This window comes from Anomaloglossus baeobatrachus, chromosome 3 (assembly GCF_048569485.1).
Source record: "Anomaloglossus baeobatrachus isolate aAnoBae1 chromosome 3, aAnoBae1.hap1, whole genome shotgun sequence".
Classification (NCBI taxonomy): Eukaryota; Metazoa; Chordata; class Amphibia; order Anura; family Aromobatidae; genus Anomaloglossus; species Anomaloglossus baeobatrachus.
Window position 1 is genome coordinate 226,572,854 of NC_134355.1, and position 21,274 is coordinate 226,594,127.

Here is a 21,274-nt window from a genome sequence, read left to right on the forward strand (position 1 = left end):
GGAAAGAGCTGGATCCAGCACCAGAACTGCGCTACTTCTGGGGCAGCTCCATGTTGCTATTGTTAGGCTGTAAAGGGCCAAATAACCATGGCCCTTCCCACCCTAATAATATCAGCCCCCAGTTGTCTGCTGTACCTTGGCTAGATTTAATAAACTGGAGGGGACCCCACGTCATTTGTTTTAAAAAAAAAAATAATCTAAAAATTAAAAAAATAAGCAAGGAATCCCCTCTATTTTTAATAACCAGCCAAGATACAGCAGAGAGCTGAGGGTTGCAGCCAGCAGCTGCTGCTGTTGCTGTGCTGGATATAAAAATTGGGGGAACCCCACATCATTGTTTTTTTTTTTTTATTACAAAATAAAATTGCTGCAAAATAGCTGACTAAACATTTTCAGTATCATGCATTTTTTACCGGTACCAGTTACACGGATGTCACACGTATGCAAACACAGATGGCACACGTATCACACATGTATGACACACGGATGACCATACTGGTACGTGTGACATGTCTGTGTTTAAACACGGATGTCTGAAAGGGGCTCATATCACTGATTTCACTGATTTTTTTTCAACAGCAAACACTTGAAGACATGAAATATTCCACTGATGTTCCAAGATGAAGTATCTTGAAGTGGAAGAAAGGTTCCGTGGTAAGTGAGACAAATTGATAATGTCCGATAAATGCTCAGAAAGACACATTTTTAGTCTTCTAATGGTGCAACCAATGTACATTTTGATGCAGATAGACCATCTGATACCATATACTATATTAAAAGAATTACACTTCATGTACTGACTGATTTTTATATTCATGAGAATTAGAATTATCATAATTAGAAATAAACACTTGTTACATGTGCATGTTTACACATTCTACAATAGGTCATACCGCATCTGAAAAACCATGATGATGATGATGATGATGATGATGATGATGATGAAGCCAAATATTCTGGAATTTTAAAGAGCTAAATAAACTTGATGACTATATACTGACTAGTATTTGTGCCTTTTTGGCTACCACATGGCATCTATCTTGCAATATTGAGGAAAATGCAGCATTGGCAGATATTTATAGAAAATAGATTTATAGAAGTTGTCCGACCATAAACACCAACATTTTTTTAAGCTAATCTATGCTGTATTATCATCTAAAACACCTCTACATTTTTTTTGTTTCTAACTTTTGTTCCTCTTGAATTATCCCTTCATTCTCTGCAGCCACTTTATTTACCTGCAGCTCAAGCAAACATGACATCTTCCTGTGCTTGACTGCTGAATTTCATAGTCAGAGCTGGCACCACCCGGCCTGTGTTCAGCCCCGCCCTTTGCCCACCCTCTGCACACTCATTGGCTGTCAGTATTGTGTCCAGCACTGACTCCTCCTCCTTCCAGCATTGGAAAAAATAGAGCATCTCATCTGTGAGAGCGCAATCACCTCACATCCCATCCCCAATGGTGACAGAGTTGTTACATGTCCCTCACCAGTTATAGATAAATGTGTGTAATATACATGTATATATATATATATATATATATATATATATATATATATATTATATATATATATCCTAATGTGAGTCTATAGTAGATATGTGTGTGAAAATATATATAATATATATATGTTATATACTGCAATTCAAAAGTTTAGGGTCGCTTAGATATTTCCTTATTTTTGAAAGAAAAGCACATTTTTTTGTCAATGAAGCTAACATTAAATTAAACAGAAAAACACTCTATACATTGGTAATATGGTAAGTGACTATTCTAGATGCAAACGTCTGTTTTTTTAATGCAGTATTTACATAGGTGTATAGAAGCCCATTTCCAACAACCACCACTCCAGTGTTCTAATGGTACATTGTGTTTGCTAACTGTGTTAGAAGGCTAATGGATGTTTAGAAATCCCTTAAACTCTTGTGCAAGTATGTTAGCACAGCTGAAAACAGTTTTGCTGATTAGAGAAGCTATAAAACTGAACTTCCTTTGAGCTAGTTGAGAATCTGGTGTAGCGCCCCATAAAGGCACGTGGTTAAACCCACTCATTGCCGGGCCATTTCGAGTCTGGTCAGGCGTTGTCACAGGGTGGCCTTGCCCAGCTCTGTTGCACCGAGGCGTACAGTTAAATGGTGGGGGACTGGTAATGGGAAAAGTTTGTCGTGACGCCACTTGTGGTATGCGGCCAGTAGTAGCTGCCGCTGTAGAGTTCCTCTCTGGGGAAGGTGTTAAGGCAGCCAGGATGGTATCGCTCCCCACAGGCGGAGCAGGCACCGGGTGTATGATGAGGGTAGTAATGGCCGTTGGCACCTTAGCGCTGGGCGGCAGCACCGGTAAGGATGAGCCAACACAGTCTCTGCGGGTTCAGGGTGTAGTTTACTCACAACTACAACTGCCATCCTGGTCACACTGGTCACTGCCATGATGGGCTCAGGTCAATCCCGGATCCGCAAGAGGTCAACACCAGTCAGGTAGTCCATGGGCCCTTCCTCACTGCGCTTTGTAGTGCACATCCCTGTGGTTTGAAGCGCTTAGAGTCCCTTCCGTACTAGGTAGAGTACTGTTCCCTATACCAGTAGCGGGGATCCCCTTGAGTCTGACCGTGATTGAGGCCTGGGATTCCTATATACTACTTGGCTTCGGAAACGTGGGTGGTCGAAGAAGCATGGAACCTCTCCGTCCGGCAGAATCTGGTGATGCAACGTGGAAATACACCACCCTAGGGTGCTTCACCCTGAACTGCGCTGGTCCCGGGGGAACTGACACGGTATCCTCCTCAGCGACTATTAAACTCCTATGTCCAACAGGAGGTACCGGAAAAGACGTCTGCTCACTGTCACTCCTGCTGGAGAACTCTCTGAAATTGTAAACTGTGGGTGTGACTCCTAATTCCCCCTGGTGGCCGCTCCTCCCCCCTACCCAGGTCTAAGCTAGTGGATTGGGGCCCCTGTTGTGAGGCATCCTGTAAATGCCACACTGTTGGAAACACCTTTTATACCCAACCCTAGCCCAGTCTCCAGTGGGGAAGAGGCAACTCCTGTGTGTATATGGTTGTGGATGATGAAACCGGTACCGACATCCCTTTGGATCCATAATCAGCACCACACCCTGAGTGGGGTGCAGTACCCTGTGGCGACCTGAGCCTCAGGGGCACCACATTCCCCCACGGCAAATGGCAGCAATCCCAGGCTGCAACAAAACACAATTAACACCACATATAAGAAGGCATCGCAGGAATGGAGGTGACAATAATGTGTGTGAGTGTGTCTGTGTGTGTGTGAACAACAGCATAATAGGGGACAATAATGGACCATAATGAGGAGATTGCTAAAGGATGGGCACATTACTACAGGGGACAATATGGACACATTACTACAGAAGACAATGTGGGCAATGTAGTAATGTGCCCATCCTTGTCCCCATCATATAGTAATGTGCCCCATCCTTGTGCCCATCCTGTAGTAATGTGCCCATTGTCCCCATCCTATAGTATTGTGCCCATCCTTGTGCCCATCTTGTAATAATATGCCCATGCTGTATTATTGTGCCCATCCTTCTGCTAATGTAGTAATGTTCCCACTCCAGGTCCTCTTCTGGTAGAATTGTCCCCTGTGGTGCCATTCTTCACACACACACACACACACACAACAAAACCAAATCCTTCTCATCTGTCCTCCGTTCCTTCTGTGTCCTGTTTCCTGCCTCTTGTAGCCCATAGCCCCCTTGATGAACGTTTCTGGTGCGGGAGACCGCCGCTGACACAGCTTTGTGTCAGATGACTGATGTTTGGGCACTGCGCAGAGACAAGCTCTCTATACAGCTACTCCAATGATCAGCTGATGGCCTCTGATTAGCCGGCGGCTGATCATTGGAGTAGCTGTATAGAGAGTTCGCATCTGCACAGCCCCCCAGAAATCTGTCATCTGAAATAAAGCGCTGACTGCGTGGGCCCCCAGCACAGGCAGGGGGCTATGGCCGCAAGTAGCATCAGGGGCTGCATGCAATCCGCAGGCCATGTCTTTGACACCACTGTACTATGAAATGTGTGGGAGTATGAGGGGGAAGGAGGGCAGGACTCTGACGCACTGTACCTGCCCCATTAAGCAGCAGGGCAGCAACATGACGTCGGGTGTGATGATGGTCAACAAGGTGAGCATAAGCTCCTGCCCCTGTTGATGTGACATCATAGAAAACAGCAAAATCCCAGCAGGACCACTCTGAGCCTGGAGAGAGGGGCTGACAGCAGGGCAGGTAGGTAGTTGCTATCTACCTACATGCCTTTATGTAGCCCAATAGTGAAATAAAAAAAAATAAGCAAAATAAGCCGGATAACCCTTTTAATCTGGTTGAACTGAGGACTCAATTGGTGCAGTGATGAATCTGCCATAGTTCCATTCTGACCACTATCTCCATTCTAACCACTGTAATTTGACATTTACCTTTAGGACACATCTGACATCTACTGTATGTCATTTTTTAATTTACAACTGCACATTATTGATAATAAAATTGTCATTTCTACCTTCTGCAAAACCTTATCTGGGAACACTGTGCTGTATGTTGCCAGCAGTCATCCCAGACATACAATAAAATCTATTCCGGTGGGAAAATTTACGAGATTGAAAAGAAATTGTAGTAATATTGATACTTTTGCATCTAAACTTATTTTGTCAAAGAAAAAGTTAAAATGTTGAAGTTATCTAATGTGGATTTTAAATAGAGTAGAAAAAATTGTGAAAGAAAAAAAACACAATGATTTGCTATATTCTGGGATAGTTCATTCCCAAAACATCAAATCGAGTTTTCCTGTTTTCTCCATTTCTCCTACCAATTTAGTCCTCAGTTCAAGTAGATTAAATCTATTTTCTGTAAACATCTGCCAATGCTGCATGAAATGCTGTCTTATCCTCAATATTGCAAGATGGATGCTGTGTGGTAGCCAAATAAGCACAAATGCTGGCCAGTATACTGTCACTATGTATATTTGCTCTAGAAAATCCCAGAATATTTGGCTTCATCATCATGGATTTTTCAGATGCGGTATGACCTGTTGTTGTCACGCAGTGACTACTGGGGTTCCACCAGGTACACGGGAATCCCCGGCAAGCACCGCAATACACAGGGTACATGTTACAATGGTGGGCCCTTTCACTAGGAAAAGCGGAGCAGGGTCACCTCCTAAACTCACCTGAGACTGATTTCTGCACTCCCTAACGTCCCTATACAGGTTCTTTTACTCCGTTGCTGATCGCATGCTTATCCCTGTTTTTCCCTAGGCTCAGCCCCATATAGTGTAGTGCAGCAGAAACGCTAGTCCCAGTCTAGGTTAAAGACACAGAGGGGATAAGACAGACAGGGGTAAAATATACAGCAATCATGCACAGCACTCAAAACAACAAGAGGTAATAATGAGGAATGGACCAGAGGGGAAAAATCAAAGAGGACAAATGAAGGGAAAACAACACAACTTTCACACAGCAAATGATCTCTGAATGGCTTCCTGGTCCTCAACTCACAAGAATAGCACAAATTATCATCAGCAGTTTACCTGGACTAGGAGAGAAGCCTTTATAGCAGAGCTGATTAGCAACAGAGAACAGCTGACTATTGCTTAAACTCAGACTTATGGTATGTCCTTTAGCCAGGCTTTCTGTAACGTACTCTTTCATGGCCTGCATCTCTGGACCTGAAATATTGTATAGAATGCGCTTAGGTAACTTGGCCCCTAGTATAAGATTGACCGAACAATCGTAAGAGTGGTGGGGTGGCAGCTCCTGACAACCTTGCTTAGAAAAACCATCCTCAAAGTTAGGGCTCTTTTCCAGTTGCGTACAGCTTCCGATGCGAGAGCATCGGAAGCGATATGCTAATAACCCTCTGCTGTGGGTGTCAGCCAAGGGTCATGTGAATGATCACAGGTGTGGAGAAGATGGAGGGAACACTTACTCCCCATCTCCTCCGCTGTCTGTCTCTGCACGCATAACATGCGAGTGCAGTGCAATGTTTCACACGCTGCCATAGGCTTTCATTGGGGTGCGTGAGCCGAGACTAGCTGCCAAATGCAGCATGCACTGGTGCAAGTGCAATCCCCGATTCTTTTTTTTTTTTTTTTTATTGGATTGCACTCGCACGTGAAAATCGCAGGTGGAAAAGAGCCGTTAGACAGATACTCAGGCAAGACCTGCCAATGACCATTGAAATACAGGTGCTCATGTAACATTGCCAGCTCAAGGGCCGGGGGTACTCATTACCGGGCCGGACTAGTCCAGCGATGTCGCGGCGGCATGGCCCGGTTCCGTGACCCTGGCGGTGTCTTTCAATAATAAAGGGATGATGATTATAATGATGGGAGTTGTAGTTAAAAGAAAAAAGTTTTTGACGCCACCTGTGGTACTGCGGCTATGTGGGCCGCCGCTGCGCTGTGTATTCCACGGGGCAGATGATGATGGCACAGCTGAGGTGATATTGCCCAGAAAAACCGTTGGAGAGTCTATTTTTGGGCAACCGGTGGGCTTCAGGGTGCAGGGCCAGGAATGTGAACAATAACGGATAAGAACTGCAGTTTCGTTACCTTTTACTTTACTTGATAACCGGTGAGGAAGTCCTAGGAGACGGGTACAGGTGGTGATGATGGTAGTCCAAATAGCCTGGAAGCAGTCGGGGAAGTCTCCCTGGCCAGGTGGGTGTGAGGCCTTCTCGTTGCGCTCTTTCCTGATTTTCAGTGCCCCCGCTATGTTAGCTTGGCTGAGGCCCTCTCCTCTGTCACTTGTGGTACTTCTCTCACCCTTATGGCAGGCTGCATGGGCCGTCGCAGGTACTGCTTTTCTGACAGTGGCTCCCAGTCCCTGATCTGCGGCTTTGCCTTCAGGTGTTCTGTGGGGTCCAGGAGACTTGTAATCCTCCTGCCCTCCAGATTTAGCTACCGGGGCTCGAGTACCCGAGCAGCCACAGACTCTGGTGTCCGGTTTCTAGCGTGCCCTTCTGGGGTGAGCCGGCTTAGCTCCACTCCACAGAGTCTTGCTCCTTTTTGCCTCTTTGTCAGACTCCGTTCCCCTAGGCCGAGCTTCTCTCAGCTCCCCGACCTTAGAAAAAAACGGTCTGCTCTCCTCAAACTCTTGACTCTCTCTCCTCTCTCTCCAACGGTAAGCTCCCAACTGTCACTCCTCTAACGCCTCCCCCAGGTCAGAGCTTCTAGGAAGCTCCCAAGAACACCAGGTTTATAGCTCCCTCTGCTGGCCCAGACTAGGAACTGTGTTAAATGTAGCTACTGACCAAGGGACCCCCCGCTTGTTTCCAGGCTTATTATTAACCCCTCTGTGGGGTCAACAATACGGTGACAACCAGGGCACTGGAGTATCATATTCCCCCTTAGTTAAAATCTGTACTCCCGGACTGAGGAAACATAAATAAAACATAATGTTATAAATTTTTCATCCCTTTTTGGGAGGCAACATCACTTCCAGTGTTGTCCCGCAATCAGGTGTCCATCATACTGCTCCTGTAACAGTCATGGGGGATCCGACACCAACAAACCCCCAGCGTAGGCTCTGGGCTGGCGACAGAGCATTTCTTGACCACTTTCTTCTGCCAGCCAAACGGGGTTTTGTTCTGTGGTGTAGAGGGATGTGTCACCCAATAATATCAGTGTATATATACGTGTGTGTGTGTGTGTGTGTGTGTATAATATATAATGTGTATACTGTATGTTTGTGTATGTATATAAAGATGCTGGGACAGATTTAATCATCTGAGTTCCCACAAAATATCTCTGTGAAGTGTAAAATGTCCCTTTACAATCCATTGCCTGCAGATAAATTAGATTATCTCAGGCTCAGGCACTTCATTCCTTCACACAATACATACCCCAAACATTGCCTGTCTTAAGGCCCCGTCACACTAAGCAACATCGCTAGCAACATCGCTGCTAACGAACAACTTTTGTGACGTAGCAGCGATGTTGCTAGTGATGTCGCTGTGTGTGACATCCAGCAACAACCTGGCCCCTGCTGTGAGGTCGTTGGTTGTTGCTGAATGTCCTGGGCCATTTTTTAGTTGTTGCTGTCCCGCTGTGAAGCACAGATCTCTGTGTGTGACAGAGAGATAGCAACAACTAAATGTGCAGGCAGCAGGAGCCGGCTTCTGCGGAGGCTGGTAACCACAGTAAACATCGGTTAACCAAGAAGCCCTGTCCTTGGTTACCCGATATTTACCTTTGTTACCAGCCTCCGCCGCTCTCACTGTCAGTGCCGGCTCCTGCTCTGTGCACATTAACCCGATGTGTGCTGTAGCTAGGAGAGCAGGGAGCCAGCACTAAGCATTGTGCGCTGCTCCCTGCTCTGTGCACATTTAGCTGCAGCACACATCGGGTAATTAACCCGATGTGTGCTGTAACTAGGAGAGCAGGGAGCCAGCGCTCAGTGTGCGATGCTCCCTGGTCTCTGCACGTGTAGCTGCGTGCGCTGGTAACCAAGATAAATATCGGGTTGGTTACCCGATATTTACCTTAGTTACCAAGCGCAGCATCTTCCACGCGGCGCTGGGGGCTGGTCACTGGTTGCTGGTGAGCTCACCAGCAACTCATGTAGCGACGCTCCAGCGATCCCTGCCAGGTCAGGTTGCTGGTGGGATCGCTGGAGCGTCGCAGTGTGACATCTCACCAGCAACCTCATAGCAACTTACCAGCGATCCCTATCGTTGTTGGGATCGCTGGTAAGTTGTTTAGTGTGACTGGACCTTTAGGCTGGGTTCACACATAGCGACAGCGATAACGACGTCGCTGTTACGTCACCATTTTCTGTGACGTAACAGCGACCTAGTAAGTCGCTGTTATGATCGCTGCTTAGCTGTCAAACACAGCGACGCAGCAGCGATCATAACGTCGCTACATGTGCAGAGAGCAGGGTTCTGCGCACACTGCTTAGCGCTGGCTCCCTGCTCTCCTAGCTACAGTACACATCGGGTTAATTACACGATGTGTACTGCAGCTACATGTGCAGGGAGCAGCGCACACTGCTTAGCGCTGGCTCCCTGCTCTCCTAGCTACAGTACACATCAGGTTAATTAACCCGATGTATACTGCAGCTACATGTGCAGAGAGCAGGGAGCCGGCACTGGCAGCGTGTGAGCGGCGGAGGCTGGTAACTAAGGTAAATATCGGGTAACCACCTTGGTTACCCGATGTTTACCCTGGTTACAGCTTACCGCAGCTGCCAGATGCCGGCTCCTGCTCTCTGCTCGCTTCATTTCGTCGCTCTCTCACTGTCACACACAGCGATCTGTGCGTCACAGCAGGAGAGCAACAATAAAAAAACAAACCAGGGCTGTGTGTAACGAGCAGTGATCTCACAGCAGGGGCCAGATCGCTGCTCAGTGTCACACACAGCGAGATCGCTAATGAGGTCACTGCTGCGTCACAAAAACCGTGACGTAGTAGCGATCTCGCTATGTGTAAAGCACCCCTTACAGGTCTGCCTTTGTCACCTGAGTCATTTTGTTTGCTACCTTATCGGGGGAACGATTCATTTTTCTCTCTACTACAAGACTGCACTTCTCTCTGAGTCTCTTCTCAACCCTCTCTGTCTGCATTAGGGTATGTGCGCACGTGTGCGTATTACATGCAGTTACGCTGCGTTCTGCACTTCAGCGTAACTGCATGCGTCCTGCGTCCCCTGCACAATCTATGGAGATTGTGCAGGGGCCGTGCGCACGTGGCATGTTAGAACGCAGCGATTCGGCTGCTTGCCGAATCGCTGCATTCTAAGAAGTGACATGTCACTTCTTTCGTGCGTTCTGCATGCTGTGTATAGGGAGAGGCAGCATGCAGAGCACACAAATCTGCTGGCACCATGCGCTTCAGAACGCAGCTTTTCAGCTGCGCTCTGAAGCGCACATTTTCGGTGCGGTGCAGAGCGCACACGTGCGCACATAGCCTTACACTCCTCTTTCTCTCCTACCTCTGCTGCTCTAATCTATCTCTCTCTCCCTAGATACATATCTCTCACTCTTTCTTTCCCTCTTTCTAGATCCCTCTCTTGCTACCTATTCTACAGTTGTCCCATCATCAGGAGCAACTGGTGCCAGTCCTGGAGACTAAAGGTGGTGTCACACATAGTGACGACGACAACGACGTCGCTGCTAAGTCACCATTTTCTGTGACGTAGCAGCGACGTCCCATCGATGTCGCTATGTGTGACATCCAGCATCGACCTGGCCCCTGCTGTGAGGTCGCCGGTCGATGCTGAATGTCTTGCTTCATTTTTTGGACGTTGCTCTCCCGCTGTGAAGCACACATCGCCGCTGTGTGTGACAGCGAGAGAGCAACAAATTGAAGCGAGCAGGGAGCCGGTGTCAGGCAGCGTGAGAGCGGCGGACGCTTGTAACTAAGGTAAATATCGGGTAACCAAGAGAAGTGCTTTCCTTGGTTACCTGATATTTACCTTAGTTACGCTTTCACGCGTCGCTGCTGGCTGGGGGCTGGTCACTAGTTGCTGGTGAGATCTGCCTGTTTGACAGCTCACCAACGACCATGTAACGATGCAACAGCGATCCTGATAAGGTGAGATCACTGGTCGTGATCGCTGCTGCATCGCTATGTGTGACACTACCATAAGTATCATTAACATTTGCTTTGCTTCTCTCCAGATTGTATTGCTGTATTAACCCCTTTATCCCCATAGGGATAGTTAGTGATAGGAATTCGGGTGGACATTCCTGTATGTGTGACGTGGGTGGGAATTTATAGAATATTGTGGGTTTCGTGTTATTGGATATTGTGCTTTTTGTTGCGGTACTGAGTAGCAATATATATACTGTAGACTTTTGAGTGTGTTTAATAAATATTGTTTATTAGTACACGGTTTTCATCCCATTTAGTCGCCGAGGGTATTTATAATATATAGCAAAGGAATAGATAACATTAAGTGCGTATTTATGTTAAATCATATATTAATTATTGTTAGTCAAATCTGATAATGATAATTAATATCAGGTGTTAGCTCATATTACATTATTAACAAGCCGGCTTATAGGCGATAATAACTAATATTGGCGCTAGCCCTAAAACATATTGGCGAGTCAGGCCCATTGTTGATTTTTTATTTTTTTCGTATTTTGCTGTGTTGAAATCGAGGGGTCATCCTCTGCGTACTGACCAGGCCGGAACGTGCGACAGATAATATAGACGTGGTGTAGCGTTATATTGATCTGTGCGTTCGGTGCGCTGGTAGTCCAGACAGGTGGCGAAGATATTCAGCTTGGGTTCTACACGAAACAAAATTCAACAAAGAACTTAATCTTTTAGTTTTGTCAGATTTTTAATGTTTTTCTGATTCCTTTGCACGCTCTTTGCCACATACGGTCTACGGTGAAGAAGATCATCACGTCACGTCATTGGCAGACCATCAAGGTTCGGGTCATCAAAGGAGTCCAGCTGGTCGTAAAACAAGGCGATCCGGTGTTGGACCTGTTTTCAGGCAGCGGAAAAGGGACTAAGGAATCGACGACACCAAACAAGATGGCCGAACGAGGGAGTATGAATTTCACCACACTTAAACATCTAAGTGAAAACAGCACATTTAACCCTGTAATTCATAACACATAAAAGTCCACAGAGAAGCTCTGGTCCGCTCTGCTGGACCAGGCATATGCTCATGATAAATCATGCATAAGTGGAAGTGTTTTCCAAAAAACAAAAAAACACTAGCAAAATTAGTGTCTACATTTGAAGAAAGCATCTTCAAGTCAGAGCACTTGGAAACACTTGCTAGCACAAGGAAGGCAGAAGAAGTTACCTTCCATTTCCAGTGTTGTGTGGAAAACATATGTGAGGAAAGAGTTTAACTTTTTTCACTGGTTAGAAAAATAATAGAAATTCATTCTCCTTTGCAAGAACAAGACCAGACTTATTTACGTAACAAACTTTGAGACCAAACTCAAGAACACAGAATGTTTTGACTTAGAAACAACTGAAAAACATCTTATTATGGGAAGAAGAAATGTTATAGACTGTTATGGGAATAAAAGTCATTATGTTAATTTCTCTTGCTGGGAACATGTAATCCACGCCTTTAATGAATGTAGATTAATGAATATGTATGTGCATAGTTACGCCCTAATCAACTTTGTATAACTTTGTAATGTAAACAAAATCAATACAGTTCTAATTGGGAGCCACACATCTCCAGGTCTTATGTGTATAACAGCGTCTGCCTGTTTTCATTGAGGCTGGAATATCAGAGGGGGGGTTACCGGTACTCTCTCCGCATTCGGACATCGCTGGAAACAGCTGTGACTGTTAGGTCAACCTAACATTATCTAGCGCCCGAAAAGCAGGGCCTCGTGTGTCTAATCCCAGGACGCAGTGAACTGTCTTGTCATCCAGAGGAGGGGTGGACCAGATGTGGGGACCAGAAACACCTGGCCAGGTAAGAGTTGAACCTTAGTCTTCTCTTTTTGCTCCCCATATCTGATCTCCTCTCTCCTCATCGCGCTAGAGGGACACTGTGAGTAAGATACTGGGTTATTGGCGGGTTTCTACTGAACTCTGAGAGAGCTTTTGCCAGCAGATGTTTTCTGTGCATTGTTTGTTTCTCTGCCTCTCTGTGCTTTGTCTCCGTGTGTCTGCTCTCCTGCGTTTTGCTTCTGTGCTGGTGTCCTTGTTGGTTGTCATAGATCCCATACATCAGTGAGTGTTGAAAGAGAATAGTGTGCCTGCTCTGTCCAATGGATGTGTTATTCACTGCCCTAGTGTTAGTGGGAATAGCCCTGTTTGCCATTGCTATCGGATATAGAGTGTACCTTTGGTACAAAAAGGGTAACCCAGCGCCATTCAACATACTCAGCCCCCTCTGAACAGTTAGGACACCACCTTTCAGCAGGAATACAGATCAAGAGTCAGTCTCTGGGTACTTCCAGGATAGGTGGTTCTAGACCTCACCTGAGGTAGGAATACAAATAAGGAGTTAGTCTCTGAGTACTTCCAGGATAGGTAGGTCTAGTCCAAGGGACGCTCAAGGGTCTAAAAGCTGAAGAAAATAGACGAAGAATGGGGCAAGGAATATCAAAGGACAGAAGAGCTGGATGCAACCTGCAACATCTCATTACGTGTTATCATGGCAAAAGAACAGCCAGTCAGTCCAATGAAGTTTTTAAGACATTTGGATTGAAGGGGAAGGATCAATTGGACCCCAACAAATGGGACACAATAAGAGCTACTAGAGCAGGCGTGATAGCAGATAAATCATGGACTAAACTGGTCAGAACTCTTTCTGACATGGCAAAAACAGCCCACGATCAAGGTTGGATATACCATGAAGAATCAGACACATGGGAAGAAACTGGGAAGAAGGCTAATAAGGATCAGCAACTTCCTCCGTACCTGTCAGCTACTCCTGCAACAACTCCAAAAATAGCAGGATCCCCGGAATGGACCTGCACAAACTGTGGCCAACAAAATCCGGACTGGAGTGAAACATGCCTAACCTGTGGAGCCCCACAGCACAAGCTACAAGCCACAGCACCAGTGCCTCTTTATCCAGTAGTGGAAAGAAGAGTCCTAATAAGACCACCTGTTGATCCACAAAACCCAAATGCTCCCAGGGATGCAGTTCCTCGTACGTATGAAGACTACGTACCCTGGACTTTAGCCGAGCAGATGGCTTTCCTGCAAAATGCTCCAGACCCGACTAGAAACCCAGTCAGTTTTTCACGCTACCTGAACCAAATACAGGTCTCCTACAGAAGCACTTGGTTGGACAAGGAGGGTTTGTGTAGAGTTAAAATGTCTCCCGAACTGTATGCCAAACTCACTGCCCATCTGACAGAACATGTTCCAGCTGATACCCGTAATGTGGAATCGGGCCAAGACTTCATGACAAGACTCAATCTCTTCTGCGCCCAGGAGCAAAGAACTAAGGGCACAATGGGACCAGTGCATCAAGGTCCTGTGGAGAATGTCAGCTCATTTTACTACAGATTGATGCAGTCATTCGCAGATGAAGGGCTGGACATACAAGCAGCCGCAATACGTCACCTGATGGTAAGATCCTTCATGGATGGAAAACATGCACCTCTGGCAGAAAGATTCTGCTGCCCAGAATGGAGAAACATGGAAGACATAGATCTTCTAGTCAACAAAGCAAGGGGCTTAGAAACCAACACAAAGGATAAAAGGAGCAACAAGAAAGTTGTCATAGCAGCAGTGGACGGTCAGCCAGAAGGTACAAGAAGGAAGGCACCGACCTGCTACTATTGTGGAATCAGAGCACATGTGATCAGAGACTGTAGAAAGAAAAAGAGGGACACTCAAAACCAACCCGAGAGTGAGGAGGAGAAGACTGCCTGACTTGCGGCAGCAAGGGATAGGGATGCCAGAGGTCCATTTATACATGTCCCTCTTACACATTGGCTACAAGGAAATAAGAGCTTTGGTGGACTCAGGAGCCTCACGCTCTGTGCTCCCCAGGAACCTGGTGCCTGAAGGCTCCATCTCAGCCGAAGCTACTATAGTATCCGGTTTTGATGGACAAGCCCAGATAATTCCAATAACCCATCCACTGAAGGTGAAACTGGGACCACACATGTTCGTGTCTAAATTCTTAGTGTCTCCCCTGGGTGGAGATGCCCTAGTGGGAGCAGATGTACTATCAAGACGACAAGCTCAGATAGTCTACAATGAAGATGGATCTGCTATCCTGCAAATTCCAGAAGATATCCCAGAAGAAGTCCTGTGCACCCTCCAGATGATTGAAGATCAACCAGAATCTGATGTTACACGTGAAGGAAACATGGATCCAATACTTCTACAAGTTCCTGCAAAACTTTGGTCCACATCAAAAACTGACCTCGGCACACTACCCGTGCCCCCCATAAAAGTTTCAGTCAAGCCTGGAATTACACCACCGCAGCTGAGACAATATCCTCTCAATGCTCAACAGGAAGCTGCCCTGGATTACCAAATAAAAGAACTGCTGAAGTCGGGATCCCTCAGAACTACTAAGTCCCCGGTACAACACTCCGCTGTTTCCTGTTAAGAAGAGACAAGTGAAGAAACGTGACCCAGTCACGTACCGGATGGTACACGATTTGAGGGCAGTGAACTCAATACTGGAGCCCCTCACCCCTGTTGTACCAAATCCACATACACTGCTCACACAGGTGCCGGCTACATCCACCCATCACACAGTCATAGACCTTGCTAATGCTTTTTTCTCAGTACCACTGGACCCAGCATGCCAAGATCTTTGCATTCACACACAAGCAAAACCAATATACATGGACAAGACAGCCTGAGTATATAGCGTAGGGGAATGCTGCATTCCTTGAGGCAATGAGTAGTGTCCTTCAAGGCTGGCAGCCCCAAGACCACTGTGTCCTCCTTCAGTACGTGGATGATTTACTACTGTGCTGCCCCAGCGAAGAAGAATGTAAAACTGCTTCAATAAGTCTTCTCATCTTTCTAGCAGAAGTAGGCTGCAAAGCAAGCAAAGATAAACTACAATTCTGCAAAACGAGGGTCACCTTCTTGGATCACTGTCTCTCTGCGGGACAAAAACACCTCAGCCTGAACAGACAAGAAGTGATCAGAAAAGCAAGCATTCCTAGGAATCTCAAACAGCTCAGAGGATTTTTAGGACTAATATCATTCTGCAGACAATGGATTCCCACTGCATCGCTACTCATGCAACCGCTGTATGATTGCACGAAGAATGTTATTTTCTGCCTTACAGAAGAAGCTCGACAAAACTTTCAACAGCTCAAGGAACTAGTGATTGATGCACCTGCTCTGGCACTACCAAACTATGATCTCCCCTTCTATCTGTTCGTAGCAGAGCTTCAAGGATTTGCCGTAGGAGTACTCACCCAGAAGACGGACAAACATCACATAATCGGGTACTACTCCTCTCAACTTGACAACGTCACCAAAGCAGCACCAACCTGTGTCCGAGCTGTTATAGCAGTTTCAAACATACTGCAGAAAGCATCTGAAATCTCACTCCATTTCCCGACTACCATCCTTACAAGCCATGACATCTATGCTGTTCTCAATAAAGTGCAGCTGAAACACCTCTCCATGGCAAGACAAGTCAGAATTCAGTGCACGCTGTTACTACCCCCAAGCATCTCATTTGCTCGAGTTACAAGTCTAAACCTCGCTGATCTGCTGATCTTCACAAGTTTAGAAAGGGGGACAGAGGAAGAGAGCGCACCATTTGACTATGATTGTCAGGCATTCATCGAACATGAGGCAAAGCCCCTGCACAATATTCAGGCAACACCACTTACAAATCCAGAGTTTGAACTTTTTGTGGATGGAAGCAGATATGCCGATGACACAGGCAAGTTCCATACCGGATTTGCGGTAGTAACTCTATATGCAGTCTTAAGCGGGCTTTACACGCTACGACATCGCTAATGCGGAGTCGTTGGGGTCACGGAATTCGTGACGCACATCCGGCCGCATTAGCGATGCCGTTGCGTGTGACATCGATTAGCGATTTTGCATCGTTGCAAAACAGTGAAAAATCGCTAATCGGCGACACGGGGGTCCATTCCCAATTATCGTTACTTCAGCAGTAACGAGGTTGTTCCTCGTTCCTGCGGCATCACACATCGCTGCGTGTGACGCCGCAGGAGCGAGGAACGTCTCCTTACCTGCCTCCCGGCCGCTATGTGGAAGGAAGGAGGTGGGCGGGATGTTACGTCCCGCTCATCTCCGCCCCTCCGCTGCGATTGGGCGGCGGATCAGTGACGTCGCTGTGACGCCGCACGGACCGCCCCCTTAGAAAGGAGGCGGTTCGCCGGTCACAGCGACGTCGCCGGACAGGTAAGTATGTGTGACGCCTGTGGGCGATGTTGTGCGGCACGGGCAGCGATATGCCCATGTCGTGCAACAGATGGGGGCGGGTACGCACACTAGCGATATCTGGACCGATATCGCAGTGTGTAAAGTAGCCTTTAGGCAAACAACCGCTACCTCCACGCATATCTGCTCAAGAAGCAGAACTTCTCGCCCTCATCTGGGCCATTGAGTTTCTGGAAGAACGAACAGCGAACATCTACATGGACTCAGCCTATGCACACGGCATTGTGCACGATTTTGGCACTATCTGGCAGACTAGAGGATTCCTCACAGCAACAGGAAATTCCATCAGGCATGGAGCCTCAGTGAAGAAACTAATGGAAGTAGCCTTGATACCAAAGCAGCTAGCAATCATAAAGGTTGCTGCCCACACCAAGGCTCAAACACCCGAGGCAAGGGGAAATCGCTTGGCCGACCAAACAGCAAAACAAGCAGCCTTACTCCCTTTGAAGGAGACGGAAACAGTGTCAATGACTGAGGAAGAAATGCAGAACCTCTCTGAGACACAGGAAAATGCCTCTGAGGAAGAAAAGGCCGGATGGCGGGCCAAGGGGGCACAAAAGGTGGAGGGGATTTGGCGCCTAAACAGACTTTTCGTCCTACCACGCAGTTGGCTCCCTGCCATTTTCCAAGTACTCCACTACACACGGTAGCACAAACTCAATCATGAACCAGATGCAACCTTATTGGGTAGCCCCCGGCTTCAGACAATAAGCCTCCCAGAGAATAAAAGCTTGTCACATATGTCAACAGCATAATCCAGGCCAGCTAACTAAAACCCTGCAAAGACACATGCCAAAGACGTTTGCCCCATTTCAAAGAGTACAAATAGACTATATATATAGTTGCCAAAACATGGCATCTATGAGTTTGTACTTGTCTGTGTAGACCTCTTCTCAGGATGGCCAGAGACCTACCCTGTCAGCTCAGCCACGGCCCGAATTACAGCAAAAAAATTGACCTATGAGCTGGTGTCCCAGTTTGGACTCCCTGAAGTCATAGAGTCAGACTGAGGTACTCATTTCACTGGACAAGTTTTCCAGAACACTTGTGCCCTGTTAGGCATTCAGTCAGCCTTACACACGCCTTACCACCCACAGTCATCAGGGAAAGTGGAAAGGTTAAATGGATCTCTAAAGCTCAAACTAGCCAAGGCAGTGGAGGTAGACCATGGACAGAATGTCTCCCCATAGCTCTTTACTCTGTAAGGACCACCCCACAGGGAAAGCACAGGCTCTCACCCTTTGAAATACTCTTTGGTAGTGCACCCAGATTAGGATGCTACTTCCCGCAGTAGTTACACCTGCAATGTGATAGCCTTAAGTCTTATGTTGTTTCTCTGCAGAAGAGACTAACTGAAACTCACCAAAGGGTCTACTCTTTTCTACCTGATCCTGATGCCTTTCCAGGAACCCACTCCCTAAAGCCTGGTGACCGGGTCTACCTAAAGAAGCACGTGAAAAAGACCCTTGAGCCTTTGACTGTCCAGCTGACCACTCCAACCTCCGTCAAACTTGAGGGGAGATCGACATGGGTCCATGCCAGCCACTGCAAGAAGGCCTAATACTGCTAAGTATTTCTATGTGTACATCCTTTTTGGGGCCTTCTACACCATGGCAGAATTCATTTGAGACCCATCATGAAGTGTTATCTGAAAAACTTGAGATCACAGACTGCTGGATATGTACACACGCACCTGTGACAGCCTCTTCTATGCCTTACTTAGCTATACCAGTCCCATTAGATGAAGTATTTCAATGGGGAGGCTGTTACATTGTGTCATTGACTGATAGTCTATTGTATCAAAAACTGTGGAACACTAGTGTACCCATACCAATAGTAGGGTGGGTAGATTTCCCCTTGTGGCAAGGCAACCTTACTACTGGCCTTCCCGGAACCCAGCAATATTTAGCCTTTGAAGGAAGCAGCTGGGTACCCCGTAATTACACAGAAACACCTACTATGGGCAAGATTCCAACAGAAGGAATCAAAATAAGTTTTGGGCGAACCTCTGACAGTACAGATGCATTTAAACCCTTGCTGTTAGAGAGACATCTGAATGACCATGGGTGGGTATACAATTCATTGTTTCCAGAAGGCACAAATGATACTTGTTACTCCCAACCCAGAAATTTATGGTGCAATGATTCAGACCCATATGTGCCTGGCCGAGAAACCTGTGGTGAACCGTCCACAGGGTATTGTAGTCCCCTAGGCCAACTTCCCGGATGGTGTATGCTCAGAAACATATCGGCCTTTATAGATATAGTACATAGACTCATACTCCAACATTCTGCCATCTGGGATCTCCCACCGCAAACCTACTGGGTTTGTGGTTATAATGCCTACAAATGGCTACCAGTAGGAGTAAATGGCACCTGCAACTTGGCCCGTTTGACCCCTGCCACTTTCATTATCAATACCACTAATATACCGGCAGGGAAAATGCCTCTCCACCTACTGGTAAAGAGAGCGGCAGACAACAAAGACAGGCCTAGTGGCCGACCCCATGTGGTTCAAATGAGCCATGTCAACAAATTTTTCAGTTCCCTTTTTCTCTATCCCATGATAATGCAGATGTATGATAAGTTGGTGGACAGCACCGACTACCTTGATGATCAAATTTTTGAGGTTCTCCAAGCAGTAAATAGTACCATTACCATACAGAGACAATTAATCATTGTAACCAACCAACATACTTTGGTACTGGATTACCTCACTGTGGCCCAAGGGGGGATGTGCCAAATAATAGGCCCCAGCTGTTGTCACTACATAGATCCAAAAGGAACCTTAAAAGCTCAAGCCAGTTTAACTGAGATACAAAAGCTGAGGAAAAAACATGATGAGGAGGTACTCAGAAGCTCAGATGCTTGGTGGAACAATACCTTTTCAATGTTCAACCCTGCAAACTGGTTTAAGGGAATAGGAGGATGGTTCATAGTTATACTGCAATCAGTGTTCCAGATGTTACTCTGTTTATTAGTTGCTTATGTAGTGTTTAAGTTGCTAATGGCTTTGTTTTCCCGCTGCTTGAAGCAATACAATGATTATTCAGCACCCCTATGAAATCACTAATATGCTTTTTTCTTCTCTACTCTTTCCTCTAGAAATCACCTTGGCGTATCATGATGAGACTCCTATCGAGAGGCATGCAGGCAGTCCTCTGGGTGATGGATGTGGACGACACTCCCTGGGCAACCCACGGCTCAGAAAGTATCTGGAGGCTAGCCTGCTCGCTCTACAGTTCACAGCTTCTCGATGGCCCCCTGTCCATCACTCACGCCAATAGGGGGGATTGTGAGGAAAGAGTTAAACCTTTTTCACTGGTTAGAAAAATTATAGAAATTCATTCTCCTTTGCAAGAACAAGACCAGACTTATTTACGTAACAAACTTTGAGACCAAACTCAAGAACACAGAATATTTTGACTTACAAACAACTGAAAAACATCCTATTATGGGAAGAAGAAATGTTATAGACTGTTATGGGAATAAAAGTCATTATGTTAATTTCTCTTGCTGGGAACATGTAATCCACACCTTTTAATGAATGTAGATTAATGAATATGTATGTTGCATAGTTACGCCCTAATCAACTTTGTATAACTTTGAAATGTAAACAAAGTCAATACAGTTCTATTTGGGAGCCGCACATCTCCAGGTCTTATGTGTATAACAGCGTCTGCCTGTTTTCATTGAGGCTGGAATAGCAGAGGGGGGTTACCGGTACTCTCTCCACATTCGGACATCGCTGGCAACAGCTGTGACTGTTAGGTCAACCTAACACCTAAAACAAATCCACACACTGGAAACAGAGTTACGAGATAGGCTTGCATGCTCAGCTGAGAGGGGCAAGCAGATCTGTGTATTGGAGTCTAGGATTTCGGAGAAGGAGACCTGTTATTCCGATATGGACAAAGAGCTTCTCCAACTGTACACGGAGAGCAATCACTTTAAGAATAGAGTCGCATCCACAGATGCGCTGGTATGAACACTTAGGGAAGATCTGGCTGCAAAGACGCAAATCATTGCGGATTTGCAACAAGTTATCTCTAATCTGTCACGGCCTGGTATGAACAGCATGTCACTCGTGCCCACGAAACAGGTTTGTGTTTCGGGAATGGCACAGGAGGAGACGGCGGCAACAGTGTCCACGCCTCCTAGGGATCATAGGTCCGGAGACTCAGAGAACAGGGGACAGGTCAAATGGTCGTTACAGTTTACACAAACACCAATGGAGGACAGACGTAGCAGCCGATTCCAGGGTCAGGACGACAGTTGGAGATGTGAAAGTAGGTGGGATGCAAATCACACCACTTCCAATCTGCCAAATCGTTCGGAAAGACCGGAGGAATTTTATCCAAACCATAAAAGTATGGAAAGGATAAACTTCCTGTTACGGATTTGCAAGGAGAT

General features: G+C 46.5%; 1 long non-coding RNA gene across 1 annotated transcript; it reads left to right on the forward strand.

Moving 5' to 3' along the window:
• Nucleotides 1–579: 579 nt before the first annotated feature.
• On the forward strand, nt 580–20,513 carry LOC142295145 (uncharacterized). The gene is made up of 3 exons (XR_012751382.1): nt 580–654; nt 11,370–11,529; nt 18,269–20,513. It is a non-coding gene; the product is annotated as an uncharacterized LOC142295145 (long non-coding RNA).
• The last annotated feature ends 761 nt before the right edge of the window (nt 20,514–21,274 follow it).